Source organism: Pleurodeles waltl, chromosome 4_2 (genome assembly GCF_031143425.1).
Source record: "Pleurodeles waltl isolate 20211129_DDA chromosome 4_2, aPleWal1.hap1.20221129, whole genome shotgun sequence".
Taxonomy (NCBI): Eukaryota; Metazoa; Chordata; class Amphibia; order Caudata; family Salamandridae; genus Pleurodeles; species Pleurodeles waltl.
This window is the reverse complement of record NC_090443.1, coordinates 933513937-933532846: the sequence shown is the minus strand read 5'-3', so window position 1 is coordinate 933532846 and position 18910 is coordinate 933513937.

Genomic DNA, 18910 nt, shown 5'->3' with positions numbered 1-18910 from the left:
CAGCTGGACTTCAATTATTCCTCCCAGACAAACACACAATAGACAAATTAGGTGAATCTGGATGGGCCATCAGCTGGAAGGAAGGGGGAATGAACATAGGCACAGCCACATTTGCAAATGAATGGACTGAGTCCTGCCTTTACATAAAGGTTTTGTCACTGCTGCATTGGTAATGAAGCCAGCTTGAGGCAAGCACAGGGGAGGCAGGGAACTTCAAGGACTTCAAAGGGAATTCTCCAGAACCTTCTCCTACCTCAAAGTGGGCACCTTATATAAATATTGGACCCTCAGCCACCACTTTTCAGTGCACCTCTGCACTTCTGGAAGGTTCAAAAGGACTGCTGTGCTGCTCTGCAAGAAGGACGTCTACTCTGTTGCCCTGCTGGCCATGTGTCTGCTACACTGCTATATGAGATAAGTGCTGAACCTGCATCTTGAAACCGGGACCACTGGAGTTAATCCAGGGGATAGTTGGCTTGCCTTGTAATCAGAGCCTCAGAGACATGAATGACCTTGAACCATGCACCTAAACTCTGCTTGCTGTGAGTCCTGCCCGTCAAGTGAAGCCACCCTAGTCCTGGACATTTGGAAGCCGACCTGGAGGTTCTCTACCAGCCCAGCTGTGATCCCCATTGTAACTGACGTAACTAACGTAACTGACGCAAAGAGACCCAGAGAACTGCAAAGCCTCACTCTGGAGCTGTGAGCCTCATAGGAATCAACTCAAAGTGCTGCAAAGCTCCACAAAACCAGTGGCGCCAGACAATGGGAAGCCCCACAAAGCAATGCCACAAGGGCTGTGCACCAGAACTTAAAGTATTTTGCTCAGTCACCAGACAGCGCTACATTGTGGTCAAATGGTAACCCAATTTCCAATACTTGAATCCATGTGTAATAGCACATTCCTTTCCTAGGGTCGATATCATCCCTTGTATTGCACAAATGTAGAGTGTGTAGTGAGACCTAGTATTTTTTGTTGTATGAGTATACAAAACAGTTGATGTTCAGAAATTGTATTTCCAAACAAGGCAGGATTTGTATGAATCTTTATGAGCTGCTTCAGTATTACAAGCTCCCAACAGGAAGGTGCCATGTAAAGATGTAAACAACCACATACTTCTTAAGACAACAATCGTAACTCGTGGAATGAATTAATCAGTCAAGAAAGTAGGAAATCCAATGCAATTACAGGCAAAATATCACTATTTGAAATAATTCCTACATTGTATGTTATTCGCACAATTTATCATGAATATGAATGATTAGCAAATCTGTGCCCATAAGCTATAACACTGCTGTGAGTCATCCTTAACATTACGAGATACCATAATGTTCTGTGTCAGGGCAGTATACCGCAGAACATTTGCTTTTTGAGAGCTTGTTTTACTCAATTATTCATTTCCCCCATGATAGTTGTCTGATATGCAAAGTTAGATTACCCTTCTACCAGTCAGAGCTTAATTTGAGCCAGTGGTTGTCACTGGGGGGCACCAGGGTTCGTTTTTGGGAACTGACACTTATTTTTAAGCATCAGTCATTTCACGAGAGCAACAGAGGGAAAAACAAACAATGAGCATAGGTGAAGGAAGAAAAAGCTGGAAAAACATCACAAAGGAGGAAAGCATGAGAGGCAAGAGTGAGATAAATGGGAAGGTATAGGTCTGGTAGTAGAACAAAGAGGCATCAAAAGTTTAAGACAACCAGCCTTGGTATTCCCACCAACTTTTAATTGTACCGGCCACAATCTTCTGAGATGAGCTATGGGCACCAGCACTCAGTATTTCCCAAATTAAACATTGCTCCCAGTGTTATCATTACACCATCCATAGGCCTTTCTGTACATTACCATGCATCACTCTTCATGCAGCTGAAGTACATGCCTATTGTGTTCAGTAGTCCAACTTAATTACTCTGACTGAGTACTGCAGCCTTATCTTCTGTGTATGCTAGTGTAAGCATACTAACTTAACAACTAGAATGCCAAAGCTGTTCAACATCTTATACTGTTTTTTCTGAAATGTCTGTTTCATACACCATCATACACTTCCTGCTCCTTTATCTAACTCTTGCAGGTCTTTTTCAAATCTGCTTTCTCTCTTTCTCCCTGTTTCCTGTCTTGCTCTTTCTTTCTTATTTTTTACCCTTCACTCTGGGTCAAAGTCAAATGTAATTGTTTATCTCTTTGCCCAAAAAGGGGGTGGCTATATGCCCCACCTGATGCCAAAACCCCAAAGTAATCACTGATCAGCACATTTAGTTTTGCTTTTACAAAGTGTCATTGATGGGATCACATTTAGTACATTAACATGTTACATAGAGAATACATTTGGAAGGTATTGGATAGTAAGTCTTAGGACCCCACACCAACTGATCTAGGCCAATGCTTCTGCTTACCTTGTGTTAATGGCAACATGTGCACTGCCAATCTCAGAATCCTGTTTCTGTCAGCAGTTCTGCCAGGATTCTGCCAGGATGAACGGTAAAACTTGCATGACAAGTGCCAAAAACCAATGTTGAAATAGATTGAAGTGGATAGTTGATGAAAAACAGCCTCCCAGAATACTAGAAGCTAAATATGGGTGTCACATGACATTAGAGGAAAGACTTTACATTGATCACCATGCTATTTGAGATAGAAAAGGGACTGCTGCTGCATTATTGGATGCAAGGTCCATTAGGCTCATTGTTTGGTTGTTGTTCTGGATTCTAGACTGACCTGTGGATTGTTTTTAATTAGCTTCTCTAACTTAATTAAAAATATTTACCAATCAAATTCTATAGCACACATAGAGAAACATGAATAGCTGTTCGTAGCTAACAGTCTTGAGATGTAAATTGCATAACTGAAAATGTGAGGACTTGAGGCACAGTGTTAAAGAGAGGAAAGGTGGTTGTTTTAAGGCATGAAATTCCTTAATTTGTGGAAAGAGAGATAGAGGAAGCTTGTATAGTAAAAATAAATGCATGGGGCCAGTTCCAGGGTGAAAGAAAGTAAGGGTTATTTGTTTCTGAAGTGTGAAAAGCGACTGTGAATTTTATTACAAGACCGGAGGCTCATATTATGCAGTCTATTCTTGCTTTAATTTTAATGGCAGCCAAGAAGAAAAACTACATTTCCCAACAAGATAAGAAACTACAAAGTGACATCAGAAAGGAACCATCCAATAGGACGTTGAATACCACTACTAGTATCTTGACTGCGAACAACAAGTCCTCTTTTCTTGCTGCTCGCAGTCAAGATAAGTACCACCATTTCTTTCGTCTTTACAAAGTATTTACATGTGCATTTCTGTACTAGTTACATAGTTTATATATGCCTGTATTGCTATATGCTTGTGTTTTAATTGCTCTGCTTTTGCCTCGCGCACCGTTTATTTCCTTATTCTTAATTTACCTGCGCGTCTACTAACGGTTGTTTTTCTCCGTTGTAGACGCGCGTGTGCACGCGTGCAACTGGCGCTTCAATTCCTCACCTTTTGACAGCCGGCTGCATTCCTCAGGCCCACGTCTTTCTCTTCAAAATTAGCGACGCGTTTGTTTGTTTATTTAGAGTGTGTTTTCACACGCGAAGCTTTTTCCCTGGCACCACTCCCTTAGGAGGGGCTGCTCTTCCGGATACTGCCTCCGGCAGTGCTATTAATAGCTCTGCCTCGAATTTCTCCTCACGCCCACCCCTGTGGCCACGCCCTTCCTTCACAGCCTCAGTGTTTCACTCCTTTTTTACCAGATTAAGCTATACTTCAGGTTTTTTGTAGTTTTTTCAGTTTAACTTTGTTTTTCGGCATATATATTAAATTGCTTTCTTCATGATGGCTGAAGAAGAAGACTCCCAATTTTTTCAGGAAACTTTAAAGTCCTTTATTAAAGATTCTGTTCAACAGGCAGTTTCTGTTTCTATGTTGGACATAACAATGAATTTAGAAGCCTCTTTTTCTAAGATTATGTCTGCTTCTGATATGCCTTCTACGAATGGCAAGAAACGTGCGGCCACCCTTCCGGGGCCTTCAAAAGGCATTTCTTCTGGTCCTTCCACCGAGATGTATCCAAATCGGGAACCCCTTTTTCCCCGCTCCACATTACCCATTTAAGAGACACTGATGATGACGATGACTCTCCTAGTCATACGGATGATGTAGACGGATCTTCGGATCCATATATTTATGGGCCTCCGGAGAAAAGGCGCAGAATTTCTCCTAGTGATGGTGGTGACGCTCACCTTGTGTCTCAGATTTTGGTCGACCATTCTGGTGAACCCATGTTCGATCCTTCCCTAATGGTTCATCCAAACTCAAAGGAATGGTATCCTGCTGACCATGTGCCAGATTATGTCTCCTTTTTCTTACGCCATTCTCTAGACAAAGTTACCCGGAATAAACTTAAATCTGAATGTCCCCGTCCCTCTTTACCTGACAATATCACTGCTACCACAGTGATTGACCCTAATATGCTCATGTTTTTTACTAAAATTGGGAAAGGCCCTAAGAAGGGTGTCGATAGAGCCTGGTCAAGTTGCCAGGATAAGCTTCTGGATTTGGTGCGTCCTCTCACCAAGATTTTTTATTTGGCGGAGGAAGCCAAAATGGAAAACTCTCCAATAGACCCTGTGGTTCTCTCTAATTGGGCGCAACACGCTATTTGTATGATGGGCAATGCGAACACCCAATTGTCCATTGAAAGAAGGAAAAGTCTCCTGCTCAAGATCGATCCTAAACTGGCATCTTTGGCCTCTAAGGATGAGAGCGCTTTGGCTAAAGGCCTATTATTTGGAGACTCCTATATCAAGGAGCTGGGCAAGAACGTCTCCACATTCGCCACCCTGGACAAAGTTCATCTTTCTATTAAAAAGATATTTTCATCTACGGTTTTTGCCAGGGCCGGCAAAGTCAGGAGTCGCTTTGCTGGCCGTTCCCTCAGAGGTCAATATACCAATCAAGACTCCTACAACCAGCAAACCCAACTTGACACCTACACAGGATACAAGCCACGAATCTGCCCCCGCTGGTCAAGAGGCTATCGACACAGGGGCTACGTCAACAAAGGAGAACAAATCTCCGGTAAGTGTTTCCAATTCTGGCCTTCCTCCAGTAGGAGGCAGACTAGCTCTATTTCTAGATTCATGGCTGTTTCTCACATCAGATCCCTGTATAATTCAATCCATTCAAGGTTACCTTTTAGAGTTTTATCAACCCCCAACCCAGTCCCTTTTTCCTCTTCCACTTGTTTTTTCTCAAGAACAAAACCAACTTCTCCACAACGAGATTCGGTCTCTCCTCGCCAAACAAGCCATAGAACCAGTTCTGTTCGACTCTTAGGGTTTTCTCAGTTCCATTTTCCTGGTCCAAAAGAAAAATCTGAAGTTTCGACTAGTTCTGAACCTCAAACATTTTAACAATTTTGTGGTCTACCGGCACTTCAAGATGGAGACTATCCTCCACCTCAGGGATATTTTGCTTCAAAACGACTGGTTGGTCAGACTGGACCTTCAAGATGCTTACCTCACGGTACCAATTCACCCCTCACACAGAAAATGTCTTCAATTTCAATGGCAAAACTCGTTCTACCAATTCAAAGTTCTTCCCTTCGGGCTCTCTTCTGCCTCTTGGTGTTTCACCAAGATTCTCAAACCCATTGCGGCTTTTCTCCGCTCTCACGGTGTTCGTCTGATTCTTTATCTGGACGATTTTCTCTTGATGGCACAAGACAAACGCCTTCTCCTCGTTCACCGACAGTTTTGTCAAAATCTTCTTCTCAAATTGGGTTTCCTCATCAATTTTCAGAAGTCAGCCGTAGTTCGAACTCAAAATTGGAATTTCTCGGCTTTCTCATAGACAGTACTCGTTCAATTCTTCAACTTCCCCAGCACAAAGTCTCCTTAATCAAAAAAGAAATTTGTCAATCCCTGTCCCTTCCTCACATATCCTTCAGAACTCTGGCTCGTCTAGTAGGACACCTCACTTCCTCTATCCAAGCCATTTTCCCAGGTCCTCTACACTATCACGCCCTTCAACGGCTGAAGATCCGCCATCTTCACAAGGGTCTTGCCTATTCCGATCCATTGGTTCTAGACTCCGAGTCCAAGGAAGAGCTTCTATGGTGGCTGACTCACCTAGACGCCTGGAACGGAAGAACTATCTTCTCTGCTGCCCCAGATCTTGTATTAGAATCCGATGCAAGTCAGACCGGTTGGGGCGCAAGATGTGGCCAGTTCTCGACTGGAGGCACATGGTCTCTGAAGGAGTCCTTCTTGCACATTAACAGTTTAGAGATGCTTGCAGGTTCCTTTGCCATCCGCTCCTTTACAAAGGACAAGGTAAGCTGCACCATTCTTCTCACAATGGGCAACCTAACAGCCGTCAGATATATCGAACATCTAGGGGGCACCAGGTCCAAGATTCTGTCTACCCTGGCAAAACATTTTTGGGAATATTGTCTTCCCCGACAAATCTCATTCAGAGCGGTTTACCTGCTGGGCAATCCGAATACAGTTGCGGATTGGTATTCCAGACATCTTCATGACTCCAGCGACTGGCAGTTGCACCCTTCAGTCTTCAATCACCTTATTTCCATCTTTGGCTAAATGTCCATAGATCTTTTTGCTTCTCGCCTCAATTCTCACCTTCCTTCCTTTTTCAGTTGGAGGCTGGATCCGCAGGCTCTTGCCACGGATGCTTTCCTTCAGATTTGGCCGTCATCTCTTCGTTATGCTTTTCCTCCCTTCCTTCTCATTCCTCGAGTCCTTGCACAAGCGCGCCGACACCAATCCACTCTAGTTCTTATAACCCCATTTTGGCAGGCTCAGCCTTGGTATCCAACTTTATTGGAATTAACAACCGACCGACCCTTCTGGCTTCCTCACTTCCCCAACCCCCTCTTAGATCCCCAAGGTCGACAACATCACTTGGTTCTCAACAATTCCTTGTTCCTCATTGCTTGGAAGATTTCTGGTTGTCCTGGAGAACCCCAGGAATTTCAGAGGATGCTCTCAAACTCATCCAACAGGCCAGGGCCCCTGGTACCTCCAAGGCTTACAAATCCGCATGGGCCATTTGGTGCAGCTGGTGTATGGACAGTAATACAGATCCCTTTTCAGCTGATGTAGTGTTGGTTGTGAATTTCCTTGCTTCCTTGGCCTCCCAGGGTAAGGCCTATCGCACTATCAACACTTACAGATCTGCCATCTCTGCTGAGCATCATAGAGTCAATGGCAGACCGATTGGTGAACATCCTCTCATCTGTCAACTTTTAAAGGGAGTAAGATGTGTTTTCCCTCCATCTCCTAAATAGAATGTTATGTGGGATGTTAAACCTAGTGTTAAATTTTTTTACAGTTTGCCCGGATAATGATTTCCTCTCTCTTAAGCAGCTTTCCGCGAAATTGACTATGCTTTTGTGTCTAGTTTCACTTAAATGTGTTTCGGATGTTAATGCCTTAGATGTTACCTCCTTTTTCTTCTCTCCTCTTGGTGTTTCTTTTCAAGTTAGAAGACGTACTAGAACTAATTTAGCATCTGTCAGTTATCCATTTTTTCCCTCTCAAACCAAATTGTGTGTTGGAAATTGTCTCAAAAATTATGTGACTCGTACTGCAGATTTGAGATCATCCTCTTCCTCCCAGTTACTTATTTCCTTCCAGAAACCTGTTTCTTCACCTACCCTATCTCGTTGGGTCAAATGGATCATGTCTCTAGCTGGGATCAATGTGAATTCTTTTGGAGCCCATTCTACCAGAGGGGCTATGGCTTCTCTGGCTTTTTTTTTGCAGGATCCTCTTTACAGGATATTCTCAAGTCTGCAGACTGGTCTAATGAAAGTACCTTTAGAACTTTTTACTGTAAGCCAATTTCTCATATTTCAGACTCTGTTATTACTATGCTTTAAACATACATTATATGAGCCTCCGGTCTTGTAACAAAATTGAGATTTTCCTAGCCTTGGTGTCTGAAAGGCTAGATTTTATTAAAGACACGGAGGCGAGTATTATCCTGCCACTCGTTTAACCCTCCCTGTTCCTTTATTTCAGTTCCAACTCCCTCTTCCAGCGTTGGCTCTTCATAATCTACATGATGTGCTTCCACAGACACAAGATTCTGTCATCAATGGTTATCCTTCCTGGGCTCCTCTCTACGCTTGCCATCTTCAGGATTGCTTTATTGACATTGTTACACTGATACCTGTTTTTTATGTCATTTTGTTGGTTACTTCTCCTCTTTAGTTCTCGCATCAAGAAAAGAGGACTTGTTGTTCGTAGTCAAGATACTAATAGTGGTATTCGACATCCTATTGGATGGTTCCATTCTGATGTCACTTTGTAGTTTCTTATCTTGTTGGGAAATGTAGTTTTTCCTTCTTGGCTGCTGTTAAAATTAAAGCAAGAAAAGACTGCATGATATTCGCCTCCGTGTCTTTAATAAAATCTAGCCTTTCAGAGACCAAGGCTAGGAAAATCTCAATTTGTGCAATGTAACCTAAAAAACACCCTGGACATAAAAGAAGGACTTTATCACTCTCTCTATGATTATAAGGCCTTTTGCCAGCCAAAGTTATTGTCACGGTATTTGGTTTAGTGGATAACAGGTTGAGTTAATGTTGCTTTTGACCAGGGTTCAAACCTCACCTGGAGAAAAATCGTTTTTGAAGTTGTTTTTCTATTATTATTTTTTAATGTTAGCCAAATGAAAGAGCTCCCATTGTAAATAACCCCCTGGCACTGTCTGGACGATTTGTGGCCTATTTAGTCATGGCAGTGCATGTTAGAAATTTGTGACATGCTGTGGCATGTAGAAGGGGGTGCAAGGTTTGCAGTGAAAGAAATCCCTTAATCTTTGGAATGAGAGATAGAGGAAGCTTGTATAGCAAAATAAATGCTTGGGGACAGTACTAGGGAATAAGGGTTATTTGTTTCTGAAGTGTGAAAATCAACAGTGAATTTGTGGCAGTAACCTAAAAATCACCATGGGAATAAAAGAAGGACTTCATCACTGTCTCTTTGATTACAAGGCCTTTTGCTAGCTAAAGTCATTGTAAGAGTGATTGGCTTAATAGAAAGCAGCTCAGGTTAGTATTGCTTTTGACCAGGGTTCAAACTCACCTGCAGGAAAATCGTTTTTGAAGTTGTTTTTTATTTTTTGTTTTGATGTTAGCCAAATGAAAGAGGTCCCATTGTAAATCACCCCCTGGAACTGTCTGGACGATTTGTGGCCTATTTAGTCATGCCAGTGCCTGCGAGAAAGTTGTGACATGCTGTTGCATGTAGAAGGGGAAGCAAGGTTTGCAGTGAAATAAATCCCTTAATCTGTGGAATGAGAGGTAGAGGAAGCTTATATAGTAAAAATAAGGGGCCAGTACCAGGGTGAAAGAGAATAAGGGTTATTTGTTTCTGAAGTGTGAAAAGCAACTGTGAATTTGTGGCACATAACCTTAAAATCACCATAGAAATAAAAGAAGGACTTCATCACTGTCTCTTTGATTAGAAGGCCTTTTGCCAATCAAAGTTATGGTAACAATGCTTGTTTTAGTGGATAGCAACATGGGTTAGCATTGCTTTTGACCTGGGTTCAAACCTCACCTGGAGAAAAATCATTTTTGAAGTTGTTTTTCATTTTTTTTTAAAGTAAGCCAAATGAAAGAGGTCCCGTTGTAAATGAACCCCTGGCACTGCCTGGACGATTTGTGGCCTATTTAGTCATGGCAGTGCATGCTAGAAATGTGTGACATGCTGTGGCATGTAGAAGGGGGAGGAAGGTTTGCAGTGAAAGAAATCCCTTAATCTGTGGAATGAGAGATAGAAGAAGCTTGTATAGTAACAAATAAATGCATGGGGCCAGTACCAGGGTGAAAGAGAGTAAGGGTTATTTGTTTCTGAAGTGTGAAAATCAACTGTGAATTGATATTTTCCTAGCCTTGGTGTCAGAAAGGCTAGATTTTATTAAAGACAAGGAGGCGAGTATTATGCTTTACTTTTCTCACTTTATTAAACAGCATCCAAGAACTACAAATCCCAGAATCCCTGGGAAAAGAACTACAAAATACATCACAATGGGGCTAACCAATCACGCAACAAGCCCCATAATAACAATCTTGACTGAGAGCACCAAGCCCTCTTTTCTTGTGAACGTCAGTCAACAGAATAATCTGAAAAGAACCATAATAATCCATAGAGAGTCAAAAAAGCAGAGAGGAAGTCCTTGCAGAAGTCCTTAACAAAAGGACATAAAACTTTAGAACAGGATGCTTCATGTGAAGAGCCGAATCCGGGAGCCGATGAAAGCTGTTCAGCCGGAAGCTGTGTTGTTGGTTGCAGCCGAGGCAACTGGAAAAAAAGAACACGGAGGGTTAGATAAGGAGGGATAATACTCTCCTTCTTCTCTTCAATAAAATCTAGCCTTTCTGACACCAAGGCTAGGAAAATCTTAATTTTATTACAAGACAGGAGGCTCTTATTATGCTTGTTCAAAGCAATGAAATAACATTTTGTAAAGGATTGTGATGCTATTAATTGTGTTTGACCAATGACTTTGTGTTTCACCACTGCGCATATTAGTTGCTCAATGTTCACCAGTAGCACATTATATGTTTTGTTCAGTTTAGCTGCCTATTGGCTTTGACATGGCGTTAGCCATTACATTTTGTATTCAGTTTAGCTGCCTATTGGCTTTGAAATGGCATTAGCCATTACATTCTGTATTCAGTTTAACTGCCTATTGGCTTTGACATGGCATTAGACATTACGTTTGATATTTAGGTTAGCTACCTATTGGCTTTGACATGGCATTAGCCATTACATTCTGTATTCAGCTTAGCTGCCTATTGGCTTTGACATGACATTAGACATTACATTTGATATTTAGGTTAGCTGCCTATTGGCTTTAACGTGGAGTTAGACATTGCAGTTGAGACATTGCAGATGAGCGGTGTTTTTCCAAGCTGTGTTTTTCCACAAGATGGACCAAGCTGTTTTCTTCACACCAGACCTTAGCTGATAAGAGCACGTAGATTTTGTGTTTACCTCGCAATCTAGTCTGAGAGCGAGTAAGCTCAGGAGAATTGGCCCCTCTCCAAGGTTCTTCGGCTCTCACACTGAGTTTGCTTTTAAGGATGACTCTGGGCTACAGTGAGTTAGATTTAAATCTGCTTGACTTCAGACAGGAACTAGACGTCAGTTGCCTGCCTCCCGTTTGGGTAGAGAATCTCTTTCTTGCAGTTGACCGGAGTCATCAACTTGCAGACCCCAGAAAGATGAAGCTGAATATAAGCCCTACTTGCCCATACGGTGATGAATTTTGACTTTTATGCTTTGCTTTGAAGTTATGCTATAAATGTCTTCACCTATATTTGCTGTGTACATTGCAACTAAGAAGTACTTTGATATATTTTGCTTTCATTGCTTCGACTACTTTTGAATGTGTGCTTCCAATCTACTAATTTCGTCTCTCAGGAACTTGTGGGTGGGGAATCAATAACAATAAATGTCTTCTTTAAACTCAGAAGTGCATTCCAAAGAGGTTCTGTAAGCTCGGTTATGAGATAAGAGGGAAAGCAGAACAAGGATGATCAACGGGTTTACAATAGAAAGTTCTAAACGTACTAACGTTTGACAAATCTGCAGATCTGAAGATATCATGTAAACTAGCACCAGACCAAAAGGCACGAGAAGCTGTAGCTCCTCTAATGGAATGAGCGCCATAAAATTCGGTAGGGACCCCAGCCAAAGACATCAGCCACTTTATCCAACGAGCCAAAGTGGGAGATGAAACCGGCTTGTGAGGTTTCTGTAACGAAATAAGTAATTGAGATGAGGAAGGTACCCTGAGATCTGCAGTTCGTGAAACATAGGTTTTTAAGCAATTACCGACACACAGTTTAGGCTGAGAGGGAAAAAAGGAATAAAGGACAGAAGACAAATTGGTTTTGGTAGGTCTAAATACATTAAAACACACACCTAAAGCGGAAAAAGGAATGGAGGAAACATCCACAGCTTTCACATCCGAAACACATTTGATAGATACTAGACAGAGGAGCATAGTCAGTTTAGCAGACAGATGTTTCAAAGAAAGATCAGCATTATCGGGCCCTGAAATAAGAAGACGAAGGACTGAGTTCACATCCCACATGGAATTGTATTTGTGAGCTGGAGGTTTAGAAAAACGTACTCCTTTTAAAAGACGACAAACCAAGGGGTGTTCCCCCACTGGTCTACCATCTACCCTGACGTGTTCTGAAGAGATTGCAGACCTATAGGTATTGACCGTACAATAAGCCTTACCTTGGGAAGCTAGGAAATTTACAACTAAGGTAACGTCTGCTGAAACGGGATTGGAATTCCTTTCCACTCACCAGCTACACCATACTGACCAGGCGGAGCGATAGGCCCTTGAAGTACTTGGAGCCCAGGATTGTTGGATGAATTGGACAGCTTCTTTCGAAATTCCTGGGGTTCTCCAAGAAGCCCCAAAATCCTCCAAGCTATAAGATACAGGGAACCTTGTAATACGAGATTGTGGGGAAGACCCTAAGGGTTCAAGAGGAGATCGGGGAAGGGAGGAATCAGGACCGGAAGGTCTGATGAGAGTTCTAATAGGGTAGGATACCAAGGCTGAGACTGCCAGAATGGAGTGATGAGAACAAGAGAAGAACGTTGTCTGCGAACATGAGCTAAGACCCGAGCAATAAATAGGAAGGGGGGAAAAGCGTACAGGAGAGAAGGAGGCCAAGCTTGAAAAAAAACATTGGTAGCCAAAGCTAAAGGATCCGGTCTCCAACTGAAGAAGGTTGGAAGTTGGGAATTGAGCCTTGAGGCAAAAAGGTCTATGGACATTGTTCCGAAGATGGAAGAAAGGAGTTTGAATATGGAAGGGTGAAGACGCCAATGCTTGAATCCTGGGAGTGTCTTGAGAACCAATCGGCGACCACATTTAGATTGCCCGGGAGATATTCTGCTCTGACTGAGATGTTTTTTGTGGAGACAGAACTCCCAGAGACTCTTGGCCAAAAGAGCCAAAGGTTTGGATCTTGTTCCGCCCAGGCGATTTATGTATGTGACGGCAGATAGGTTGTCCATTCTCAGAAGAATGGAGCACTTTCCTTTGTCTTTTGTAAAGGACTGGATGGCAAAGGAACCTGCAAGCATCTCTAAACAGTTTATGTGCAGTGACGACTCCTGAACGGATCATGGACCCCCAGTCGAGAGTGGACCACATCTTGCACCCCAACCTGTCAGACTTACATCTGATTCTAAGACAAGATTTGGGGCGGCAGAGAAAATTGTTCTCCCGTTCCAGGCATCTAAGTGACACATCCACCATGTAAGTTCTTTCCTGGACTCTGCATCCAGGATAACGTGATCTAAATATGAGAGACCCTTCTGAAGGTGACAGATTTGTAACCTTTGGAGGGCTCTGTAATGAAGGGGTCCCGAAAAAATGGCCTGAATGGAGGAAGACAGGAGGCCTACGAGATGAGCTAGAGCTCTGAGGGAAGAACAAGGGAGGGACAAAGCATGCTGAATCTCCTTCTTTATCGGGGGAGACTTTGGGGGTCATTCCAACCCTGGCGGTCAATGACCTCCGGGTTGGAGGACCGCGGGAGCACCGCCGACAGGCCGGCGGTGCTCCCAAGGGCATTCCGACCGCAGCGGTAAAGCCGCGGTCGGACCGGCAACACTGGCGGTCTCCCGCCAGTGTACCGCCGCCCTTTGGAATCCTCCAAGGCGGCGCAGCCGAGGGGATTCCCACCCCCCCTACCGCGGGGAACCGGATGGCGGTAGGGGGGGTCGTGGGGCCCCTGGGGGCCCCTGCAGTGCCCATGCCACTGGCATGGGCACTGCAGGGGCCCCCGTAAGAGGGCCCCTACAAGTATTTCACTGTCTGCTTGGCAGACAGTGAAATACGCGACGGGTGCAACAGCACCCGTCGCACCTTCCCACTCCGCCGGCTCGATTACGAGCTGGCATCCTCGTGGGAAGGGAGTTTTTCCCTGGGCTGGCGGGCGGTCTTTTGGCGACCGCCCGCCAGCCCAGGGAAAAACTTAGAAAACTTAGAATACCCTCCGCGGTCTTTCGACCGCGGAGCGGTATTTTGGAGGGGGGAAGTCTGGCGGGCGGCCTCCGCCGCCCGCCAGACTCAGAATGACCCCCTTTGTGTTGTGGAAGCTGGAGAAGCGACTTGGTAGTGTTGACTAGGAAAACTAGGAATTCAAGAGACTGGGAAGGAATTAAAGCAATTTTTGAAGATCTATGAGGAAGCCTAATTGAGAAAGAAGGTCTTGACACAGGTTTAGTTGAGTCACGAGGGAAGATTTGTCTTGAGCCATAATAAGGAAGTCGTTGAGATAGACAATAAGTCTTATCCCTTGAGCTCTGAGGGAGGCTACTACAGGTTTGAGGATCTTGGTGAAACACCAAGGGGCAGAGGAAAGACAGAAGGGAAGAGTTTTGAATTGAAAGAAATAATTTTACCACTGGAATTGAAGACATTTCCTGAAAGCGGGATGGACAGGAACTGAAAGATAGGTGTCCTGAACTTCTATCCGGACTAACTAGTCATTGTGAAGGAGGAGATCCCTGAGATGGAGGGTAGTTTCCATCTTGAAATGATGATAAACTACGAAATTGTTGAACTCTTTTAGATTTATGACAGGACGATGTTTTTTGTTCTTCTTTTGAACCAAAAAGATGTTGCTGAGAAATCCAGAAGGGTCGAAAACCACTTCCTCGTTAGCCTGCTTTGATAGTAAAGATTGCACCTCGTCGTGAACGAGGCGAAACTGATCGGGAGAAAAAAAGAGAGGGCAAGGAAGAAGGGGCAGATGAGGTGTTTGATAAAGATCTATGCAATAGCCTTGGACAGTCTGAATTATCCAAGGATCGGAAGTTATAGAAAGCCAAGCATTTAAACATAAAGTTAGTCTGCCTCCTACTGGAGGAAGGCCATAACTGAAAGTTCTTACCTGCAAGTTGTTCTCCTTTAGATCTGTAACCCCTGTTGCGGCCTCCGCGGAACCGGCAGGGATAGAACTGGGGTTTGTACCCCTGGTAGACATCAAGCTGATTGCCTTGGGAATAGGAGCCTCTGTTGAGGGATTGTCCTCTTGCTGAGAAGCGGCCGGCAAAATGACTCCTTCCTTTACCGGCCCTTCCAAAAACCCGATTGGAAAAAATTATCTTCATGGAGGAATGGGCTTTGTCTAAGGAGTTGAAGGTAGAGGCATATTTACTCATCTCTTTTATGAAAGAGTCTCCAAAAAGAAGGCCATCGGCATTAAGACCCTCCTCCTTGGAAGCTAGAGAGCTGAGCTTAGGGTTGATCCTGAGAAGAAGGCTCTTCTGCCGCTCTTGAGAGATGTAGGCATTGGCATTACCTAACATACAAATCACTCGTTGAGCCCAGTTTGAAAGCATGTCCGGATCCACTTGTGAACCTTCCATTTTTACTTCCTCAGCTAAATCAAACAGGCACGGTCCACACTTTTTTTAGGGTCCTTACCAAATTTGGTAAAAAAGAGTAGCATATTAGGGTCAATAGCAGGGGTGTCAGCGACTTTAGAAGGAAGGGATGGCCTGGGACATTTGGATTTTAATTTGTTTCTGGATGACTTGTTAAGAGGATGCCTAAGGTAAAATGAAACATAGTCCAAAACATGGTAGAAAGGAAACCATTCTGAGGAATTGGGATGATGAATCGATGTGGGGTCAAACATGGGGTCACCATCAGAATCAACCAGATCCTCGGGCACTAAGTGAGAAGAATTATCATGGGGAGAAATTTTACGCTTTTTCTCCGGAGGCCCATCGTATAAGTCATAATTAAACGTGTCTTGTAAGACATCGTCCCCATCACTATCTGTGTCCCGTAAATGCAAAATATTAAGAGGGAAGGAAGGGAGCCCTGAAGAATTCGCCTCTCGGATTGGAAGTCCAAACGTGGAAGAAACGCCTTTGGAAAGCTCTTGGGAATGAGACACACGTTTCCTACCTCTCAAAGGAGGGCTAACCTTAGGTGCGTGAAGCATTTTTAAAATGGAGGCTTCTAAGTTTTTAGATATGTCTAACATAGACACAGAAACTGCATGTTGGACCGAATCCTTGATAAAGGATTTCAAATTATCCTTTATAGATTGTGTTTGGTCATCCTCAGACATACTGGGCCAAAGTTTAAAATCAAAAGAAAAAAGGAATGACAAATGTGAAGAACAGGCTTAAAACCCTATTACTGTTGAAGAAAACTGTGAAAAAAGGGTTAACAACCCAGGCTGGTAGAAGGGGGAGTGACCGTTTGTTGTAGGGGCTGGCTGGGGGTGTGTTGTGGGCGTGGGAGGCGAAACCAGGAAGTTAGCGTAGGAAAGACCTCACCAGCCGACAGACGAGGGGCTGACTCGTTGAGTGCAGAAACGGAAGGCAACGCGTCGTGGAATGAAGTAGCACCGGTAAACACGAGGTAGAAAAAATACCTCAGGGGGCACGGAACAAGCGTTATGAGAACGTTCTATACGGCCGCCAGCAAAGAAAAAGCAGAACGGGACGCGCGAGCGCGAGGGAAACACTAAAGTAGGGTGCAAAACAAAGCGGTTGAAAACACATATATAAATATAAAATAATACGTATAAAATATTTGCAATACCTAGAAATAAAATGGCGAGCAGGATACTTATCTTGACTGCGAGCAGCAAGAAAAGAGGGCTTGGTGCTCTCAGTCAAGATTGTTACTATGGGGCTCGTTGCCTGATTGGTTAGCCCCATTGTGATGTATTTTTGTAGTTCTTTTCCCAGGGATTCTGGGATTTGTAGTTCTTGGCTGCTGTTTAATAAAGTGAGAAAAGTAAAGCATAATGTAGAATTTCCTAGTTTTTTATGACGGAAAGTCTTAATTTTATTAAAGACACGGAGGCGAGTATTATGCTTCTCTAACTTGCCTTAATTTCAATAGCAGCAGTCAAGAACTACAACTCCCAGCAGGCTTGAAACACATAAAGCCTATGGGAGAGAAAAACGTAATCAATAAAACACCAATCAGGGTAGCAGGAGGTATGTAATCACTAAGCTTGACTGCGACCAGCCCTCTTTCTTGATGCGAGAAGGCTAGTGAGTACGAGAAAATAACGGAAAAATTGTTACAATTATCGTAACTGCTAACGTAAAGTCAATGAACAAATGTCCTGAATCAGGTCAAGGCAGGAACGAAGTGAAGGAGACATCCGGCCGGAAGCAGAGATACTGCTGCGGGAAGAATCCGGTATTCCAGTAGAGACGTATGTGTCCGACAGAACCATCCTCCGATTAGGTAGAAGATTGAGCTGGAGTGGAGGTTGCTGCAAGGGAGGGAAAAACAAGACAAAATCAGCAATATTACCTTGTTGAGGTGGGATAATACTCGCCTCCGTGTCTTTAATAAAATTAAGACTTTCCGTCATAACATACTAGGAAAATCTACATTTTATGTCAAGCACGGAGGCTCTTATTATGCTGTTTTAAAGCATATTAATCACCACTGACATAGCAGTATGAACCGGCTTACAATAAAATGTCCTAAAAACATTGTCATTGGATCTATCAGCCGATCTCAGAATGTCCTCTAACCTCGACCCAACCCAGAAAGCCTTGGAAGCGATGGTCCCTCTAGCTGAATGAGCCCCAAAAACTGAGGTATCTAGACCCGCTAAGGACATCACCCAACGAACCCATCGGGCCAGAGTCGCTGAAGACACCGGATTATGGGGTTTCTGGAAAGAAATGAGTAGTTGAGAAGAAGAGGACGTTCTGAGACCAGCCGTACGTTCTTCATAACATTTGAGACATTGTCCCACGCACAACTTAGGTTGATCTGAGAAATACGGATAAAAAACTGTACGTAAGTTAGTCTTGGTACGTTTGTTAATGGAGAACAAGACCCCTGTGGGGGCAAACTGTCGAGAAGTAACATCCAGTGCTCTAACATCCGATAAACGCTTAATGGAAACTAAGCAAAGTAACATGGTAAGTTTTGCTGAAAGCTTCTATAAAGACAAATCAGAATTAACTTGCCAAGACAAAAACAAATTCAAATCCACATTAACATCCCATAACTTTGAATATTTCAGCAAAGGAGGAATGGAAACTTTTACTCCCTTTAACAGACGACAAATTAGAGGGTGTTCACCCACAGGTTTTCCATTGACATAGGCGTGGTGCATAGAAATAGCTGACCTATACAAGTTAATTGTCATATAGGACTTACCTGCACTAGCTTGGCAGCTAAAAAGTTAACTACATAGTTTATATCTGTTGAAATTGGATTGAGGTCCCTTCCCAAACACCAGCTTGACCAAAGACACCAAGTGGAAGAGTACGCTTTCCTGGTGCCGGGAGCCCAGGCTTTATTGATGAAGTCAACAGCTTCCTCCGAAATTGGGATGCTAGATGAGGAAGGCCTGAAACCTTCCAGCCCGAGAGGATGAGTGTTTTGTTGAGTACTAAGGGGTGAGGATTCCCTAAGGGATCCAGCAGAAGGGAAGGAAAAAGAGGAAGAAGGATGGGAAAGTCAATTGCCAATTCGAAAAGAGGGGGAGACCAGATTTGAGACTGCCAAAATGGCACCACCAGGACCACCGTTGCCTTCTGCCGCCTGACTTGGGCCAGAACCCTGGTGATCATTATAAATGGAGGAAAAGCATAATTGACCATCTGTGACCAATCTGGAAGAAAGGCATCGGAGGCCAATGCTGAATGATCCGGACGCCTACTGAAAAAGAGAGGTAACTGGGTGTTGAGGCGAGAGGCAAAGAAGTCTATACCGAAGGGGCCCCATTTGTAGAGGATGGACTGGAAAACCGAGGGATAAAGTTTCCAATCGCTGTAATCCTTGAGGAAGCGAGAGTGCCAATCTGCCGTTTGATTGAGGAATCCCGGGAGATATTCCGCAGTGAGAGATATCTCGTTGCT